This window comes from Lynx rufus, unplaced genomic scaffold, assembly GCF_022079265.1.
Source record: "Lynx rufus isolate CCGP_SWC_20201006 ecotype Redwood Valley unplaced genomic scaffold, mLynRuf1.p SCAF_2, whole genome shotgun sequence".
In the NCBI taxonomy this organism is placed as follows: domain Eukaryota; kingdom Metazoa; phylum Chordata; class Mammalia; order Carnivora; family Felidae; genus Lynx; species Lynx rufus.
The window spans coordinates 126,809,075-126,816,542 of record NW_025814834.1 but is presented as its reverse complement, the minus strand read 5'-3'; positions in this window follow the sequence as shown (position 1 = coordinate 126,816,542).

The window sequence follows — 7,468 nt, the reverse complement described above, 5'->3', positions numbered from 1 at the left end:
TATACACAGACGTAGGCAAACACATACCTCCACGCGTGTCACAAGAACAATGCCAGGCCACAGCCCACAATGGGTCAAGTTCACCTTATTGAGATAGTTGACTCCTTACGCCCCAGAAGCGGGGAACTTCTGATGAAGACAGAGAGGAAGAGCCACAGGGATGGGATAAAGAAGGAGCTGGACCAGGTGGAAAGCCCATGGGACATTTCGTGGGGGCCAATTTTATGCTAGCCATATGGACCCAGACTCCCCTGTTTACCCAACCACGTTAAGCAAGGCTTTATAGAAGTAGAGATCTGGTGAAGGACTCAGTGGGGGGTGGCCCCTCATTCTCCTTTAGTCTCCCCTTGGGCTTGGGGACCTCTCGCTTCGGTCTGGCCATTGCCTCCCATCCCTTATCCCTGTAGCTGGGCATATCAGCATTCATTCATTGGCCATCTGAGTTCATTTCCCTCAGTCCTTGAGCATCTAATCAAGGCACAGAGAGGTTAAGTGGCTTCCTCAAGGTCACAGGTGGGAACTCATGAGGCCACAAATAAGAGGAGAACAGTAAAAGACCAAGAATAGGAAGGCTGTCCAAGGGATCCAAAGCAACATTGCAAGTCATTGAATTGTATCAGACTTAATATTGGCCTTAAGTAGCAGAGCCACCATATGCTGGACTCCTTGCCACGTCTCCTATAAATCCTGCACCATAAGTATTATTACCATTTTATAGATGGGAAAACTGAAGGTGGTTGATGCTAAGGGATGCATCCCAGGCTATACACCTAGAGTGAAGCTCTGAATCCTCCCTCTTTCCACTCCCCAAGGCTGCTGGTCATTTGCTCTTCTGAGAATAGAGAGACCCCCTCAGTCAGATAAGATTTGCCCTGAGAGGACAGTCTTGACCTGGCTCTGTTGGCCTCTCAAGTATCTGGCCTGTGTAGGTTGGGTGTGGGACAGGGTTCAGTGTGTTAAGACTGAGATTGTAGCCTCAAAATCAGTGCACCTTGTTCAGGCCCTGATGGCTGAACTCAAAACCATCAGACACTTCTGGTACCTTCCTGAGGGAGTGGGGGGAACCCACACTTCCTGCATCCCTAACCCCACCAGGGAGGCCAGTAGTTGCCTGAGTGGTCATCTTATTAGTCGAAATGCCTAGACCAGTTAGGGCAAATGAGAAGTCATCAAAATTCATGGGCTCCAGTGGATCTTCCAAAAGTCAGTCTGTCCAAGAGACCCTTGCCAGCCCGATGCCTGCTCGAACCCAGGCAGATCCCGGGGAGGCATATCCGTGATGGGGGACTTTCTGCTCATCAAGACCTCCCTGAAGGCAAGAGGCTAAGTGAAGGAAGAAAAGGATGGGAAGAAGGAAAGCAAGTCTGAGAAGGGGACATCGGCACCGGAAAGAAGAGAGACACCCTAATCATTTGCTCATTTTCTTGCTAGAGACAATTTGGAGGAGGGCTGGGGGAGGCTGAAGGTACAGCTCATAGATGTAGTAACTGTTTTAGTCTCCTCTGGTGGCTCCATTTGCTGGGAAACTAACGTTTCCCAGGGCTCTATCCTTGTTCTTCCCTACTCCGTCTGCCCTTGTCCCTGGAAAGTTGATGGGAGCCCCTGGTTTCAAGTTCATTCAGGTGCTGATGATCTTTTCCTGAACTTTCTCCTCCCCCTAAGTATCTACTGGGCATCTCCATCTGTGTACACAGGTACTTCTCCGCTTCACCTTACCAGCCTCCTTCAATCTTCTGCGATAGATCATTTCCTCAAAAACACCCTCTTCTGATCATGACACCCCCCTCACTTCCTTTCTGGCCTTCCCTCCTTCCACTCACACACCTTTCTTTCCAGCACATAGACCTTTTCTCTGTTACCTGACCCAAGCATGTCCTTTCACTTTTTCATGCCTTTGTACATGCTGTTCTGTCCTCTGGAAATGCCTCCCACCACTTCCTATTTCCATCTGTCTTCCTAGCAAGCATCCACTCAGCCTGAAACCTTCAACACGCAGCCCAAAGGTCACGTAAGACGTACTGGTAAAGTCCACCCTGACCCCCCAGGAGGAACTAGCCATTCTCTTGGGCTACCGTAGTTGTTCTTCAAATTAAGTCCTTATTACCTTGGTTGTTTGCATGGTGGTCTCATGCTCTGGCTTTAAGCTGTTTAAAGGCAAAGACCATGTCTTACTCATCTCTGAATATGTTACCTCAGTGCCTGGCAACTGCAGAGGCTCAATAAATTCACATTAGGATTATTTAACTTTCGTTCACCTGGCTCCCTTGATTGTGTGTAACTGAGAATATGTGATAAATTTGTCAACTGGTCAGCCTCCGGGTCCTGACTGATCTTTAGCACTGGCATGAGGACAGAGAGAAAGGTTCAGGGTGTTCAATTTTTGGCTGATCTTAGATGAAAAGAGCCTCAAAGCCCCCCTCCTCCAGCCTTTTACGAATCTACAAAGTGAGCCTCAGTCAATGCTACCTGCAGAGACTTGGCCAGTGTTCTGCTCTTGAACCAGATTGGTATTTAGAGAACTCTTTTCTTTCCTTTCTGGCAGAAGGTCAACGCCATCCCCAGAATATCGCCTCCTTGGGAATAGCCAGGATTCTGTCAGTTGGAAATGGTACCTAGTTGCAGCTGTGACTATGCTTACCCTAAAAACTGGCACGGGGGCTTGTTAAAATCCCATTAGCCAAAACCCTGGCTTGGCTCAAGGAGATGCCAAGACCGAAGCTTGCTGGTGTTTAATTAGAAAATTGTATGGACACCACATCAGGAAACCGGGGACAGTGGAGACTTAATGGTGACGACATGGGCTTGGGATAGACCTGGCTTCAAATCTTGACTCTAACAAACTGTGTGACTCTGAGCAAGCCACTTTACTTCTCTGATCCTCTGTTCCCTCACCTATAACACGGATCATAATGATGGTATCAGCTCATAGGGTTCATGAGGATTGAATTACATAATGTGTGTAACATATCTCATGCAATTGTAAACAAGGATGTGGGCTGTTACTATAATACTGTAACTGAATTTGCAGGCGTTTGAAACGTGCTCTTTTAAATCTTGGGCACAGCTCGCTTCAGTTCTTGTTTGTGAAGAAGATTAGGTTGGCCACTCAAGTTCTTTCCATGAGGTTCTGGTTCATGCTGAGGCCCTGGGAAATGTGTGAAATCAGAAAACTTTGTCTCCGGATACCCTTTTCTATTAGCTCTTCTCCATTGTGTGGCACCCCGTTTCTGCAGCCTTGAGCTTCAAGTGCCTGTCTCTCCCCATTCCCTCCTCATCAGCAAAAACTGATAAGATCATTTAAACTAAGGTGTAAGTGACTGTCCTGCCCAGGGCTACAGTAGTCACTTTTTAACAGGATATGAAGGCAATGAAACAGAGTAGGTGGGGTTTCAGGCATCCATGAGAGTAATACGGGGGTGGGGGGGGAAGTTTTAGGGGACAGGAGGCTCTTCCCAATGCCACAGAGTCACTGTCCACTCATAATACTGGCCCCATTAGTGCAGCCATAAACAAAAAAGTATTTCTGTATTCTATTTCTGCATCCTGAAGCTAGAAAATCAAGTCTGCAGCCTTTGCAAAAGTGTCATAATAAAGGAATTTGTGCACCAAGTTTTTATACTAACCTCTTCTTGGTAAACCGACACAGCTCCTGCATGCCAAGGTCCCTTCCAGTTCTGCACATCTATGATACTCCCCCTCAAATGCATTTTTTCTTCAGAGCTCAAGGGTGGGGTTGGCGTTTTTGCCTCACTGGGTTTGTGGGAGACCCAGCTGCAAAATCATTAATTGCTTTGGTGAGTCAACAAATAAACAATGACAGTCAGCTACTATTCCCATACTGCAAGGTCATAAGAAGTTTCTGGACTTCTCTGCAAAACCTTGTTAAAAAAAAGGATCCTCACGGCCCTTAAAACTTCTCTAGTATGGAAAATTACAAACATATGCACAAGAAGAGAGAATTGTGTAATATATCCCCCCATGAACATATCACTTCACTTTGATAATTACCAACTTAAGGTTTATAATGTTTTATCCATACCCCTGCTTACCATAGTCCCCGGATAATTTTGAAGAAAATTTCACTTACAGATGAAATATAATCTCATCTGTAAATATTTCAGTAATTACACCTTCTTTATGACCAACATAGTACATCTTTCCAGGGGAGAAGAACTTCCTACCTCCCCCCATGATGCCAAGAACATTTGACCAGTCTGCATCTGTGTCCCAGGGCTAGTCTCTAAGTTAGGCAAGCTCAAGGGTTTGGTGAATTCTGTCCAAAATCTGTCCTGCTCCCTGGGGACAAAGGGACATACATAAAATGTCATGCAGAGGCACTGCCCTGTGCAAGATTTTGAGTATTAGCTGAGCTGCTGCCCAATAACTGAAATGAGACCCAAACTAAGAGGCAGAAATCATCGTCGTGAATCCCAACTGGCCTCAGCATTTTTCACGGGTGTTATTTCATGCAGCTTTCACCAATTCTGATTTTACTTCTATCTTATAGATAAGAAAACTGAGCCCAAGGTCACACAGCTAGTCGATACCCAAGGCAGAAACTGACTAGATGCTAATCGAACTCCGTTCTTTTTCATGGGCATAGCTGGATTACATTTCCCAGGTTCAATTGCAGTCAGGTTTGGCCGTGTGACTGAGTTCTGGCCAAGGCAATATAAGCCAGTCCCATAAAAAAATAAAACATCCAGGGCAATCCTACATGTTCTCTTTCTTTCTCCATCCACTGGCTGAATGGAGAGAATTTCTAGGCCCAAGGGAGAATGGAGCCACAGGAAGGAGGGAGCCTGGAGGACTGTGTGGAGCAGATACCTCTCTGAACCCTCACGGGATTGTGAAGTGAGTAAAATAAATAAATAAATAAATAAATAAACGAACTTTTATTATGTTAAGCCATTGAAATATGGGTGGTGTGTGTTAGAGCAGTAAGCCTACCTTGACCAATACAGTGGCACAAATAGGATTAAACCCTAAGCTGACTATGCCAATGTTCAAAGCCTTGCCCTACCCCACACTGCCTCCAGGCACAAAAAATCAGAATTGCTTATAATAATCTCCTACATGTTCAGCATTTGATCGAACTGCCTGTGAGGATCTCACATCTTAGGTTTGTGCTAATAGAGTAGCTGCTGATCACGTAGGGCTATAAAAAGTAAAATTTTTAAATCTGTTTCTTAATTGCACTGGTCACATTTCAAGTACTCAGTAGCCCCCATGTGACTAATGGCTACCACATTGGACAGTACAGGGAGAGGACATTTTCGTCATCACAGAAAGTTCCATCGGACAACGTCATATGTAGACCCAACATTTGCAATGTACCTTTCCCTGAAAATCCCCACAGAAGGGCCGGGGACGCAGAGGACAGAGGATGATCCACAGGCATAAGGGGCCTTTCCCCTGTAGGGGCCAAGAGCAGGTTGCCTAATATGTACCACAATGTCATATTGATTATTTTGTATTGATCTACTTGGGGAACAGCCAGTGCAAGGACACTCAGACCCTTCTCTGTCTCCCTAAAAGCAGGAAATAAATCTCACATATCAAAGGCAGCTTCCCTGCACTAAGAAGTAAAGAGACATTTTCATCATCAGAGATAGGAGCTTTAAAGGCAAGAAAACTATAGAAACAAAACTATTACTTTTTTACTAATCTGCTACCTCAGCCCAAATTCCGCTCAGAACTCCTTACTAATGAAAGCCCCCAAACATCTGTTTTCTTTATCCTATCAATTCCTCATATATTTATTGTCTCTTTGTCTGAAAAAAATAGAAAAAAACTGCCCACCTTGGTCATTTCTTTAGGCCTCAGTTTCATTATCGAGGCTCCCTAGGCACTTAATAAAACTTTGGGTTTTTCCTCCTATTAATCTGCCTCATGTAAATTTAATTCTGAGTCCAGCTCAAAGAACTTAAGAGAAGAAATTTTTCCTTCCTTCAGCCCTCACCCAGACTTTGGGTCTTTGTCCCTGCCTCCCCCAGTTAATTTCCCAGCTATAAACTCGTGGCTTTCCTGTACTCAGGGTCACAGGCTTCGGTATGACTTCTTCTGACAGAATGAGCCCTACCTGTTTCACTGGACTGTGTCTCCTGAGGGCAGGGCGGTATCTCATTCTTACCTCAACACCTGCGCACAAGGACCCAGGGCTGTGCTTCCTGGCCAAGGCTGGGGATTGACAGGGAATTTTCCAGAAGTAGAAGCCCGACCAAGGATGCCAAGTACGTGCATCCATTTCCCACAGGGTAGCCACAGCCATCTTTCTGAAACACAAATCCAACCATATTGCCCTTCGGTTGAAACCCTTCTATAAATCCTCATTGCCCTCCCAAGTAAGCACACATAGCATACGTATCTCATTTGTTATCCAATCCTTACTTCTTCTGCTTTCCCACCTTCAACTCCTGGAGCTCTTGATAGAAGCCCATGTTCCTACCATATTAAAAGTGATGCAGTTCTCTAAGTGCCCAGCTTTCTCTTACCCCTGAGTGTTTGCTCAAGCTGTTCTTTCCTCAAGAACTTTATGTATCTTTCCCACCTCTGCTTAGCTAGGCCTACATGTCCCCCTAAGCTTGGAAACACTTCTTCCAGGAGGCCTTACTTGCCCCTCAGCCTGGGACAGACCCCTCCAGTCCATCTCCCTTGACTCTCAGCCCTGACCAGCTATAGAACTTTCCACACTTCCAAGTCTTCCTTGAGAACAGGAAGGAGGCACTTGCAGTTAGGAATCAGTAGAGACTATCTTGTACAAGTTCTTGCCAAGAGATTGACCCTTCTGAGTCCCTCTAAATTATGAGCTTCCCTCCCCTCAACACACACACCCACACTCACACCCACATGTTTTCCATCCATTTGATTCCTCTGCAGAGTCACCAGGGAGGCAAGTGGAGCCCTGTAAATCTCTCACAAGCAGCGATGCCCAGAGACCTCTGCTTTTTGACCCCAGCCAGCTGCTCAGAACAAATGCCACTAAACCCATGGAACATGCCCCGCTCCCACCTGCCATGCTCTCATCATCTGAAAAGGGGGCCTGATATCTGCATATCAGGGTGTGATATCTGCATATAAGGGTGTGGCAGTCACAACCCAGGCTGGTGCCAAGGTAAACCATGGGTCTTCCCTTCACTGGATTATTTTTATGGGGATCAGAGCAGAGACAGGCAGTGGACTCCAACTCCTGAGACAACATCACAATAAATTGCCATGGTGGCTCTTCTATGGTTCATGACTAGTAAATCAAATCTATTGAACAATACATTTACTGCAAATTTAAGAAGTCGTTCTTCCATTTTTTAAGTGTACACGTTAAATCATGTCCAGAGTCATAAAGAACGGAGACAGCTGGGCTCAGCGTGAAAAAAAAAAAAAAAAAAAAGCAACTGCATACTTAAAGAAGTTAGTAAATTTCTTGTCCTTTGATGATGACAGAGTGAATACCCTTCCCATGGCTCTTTAG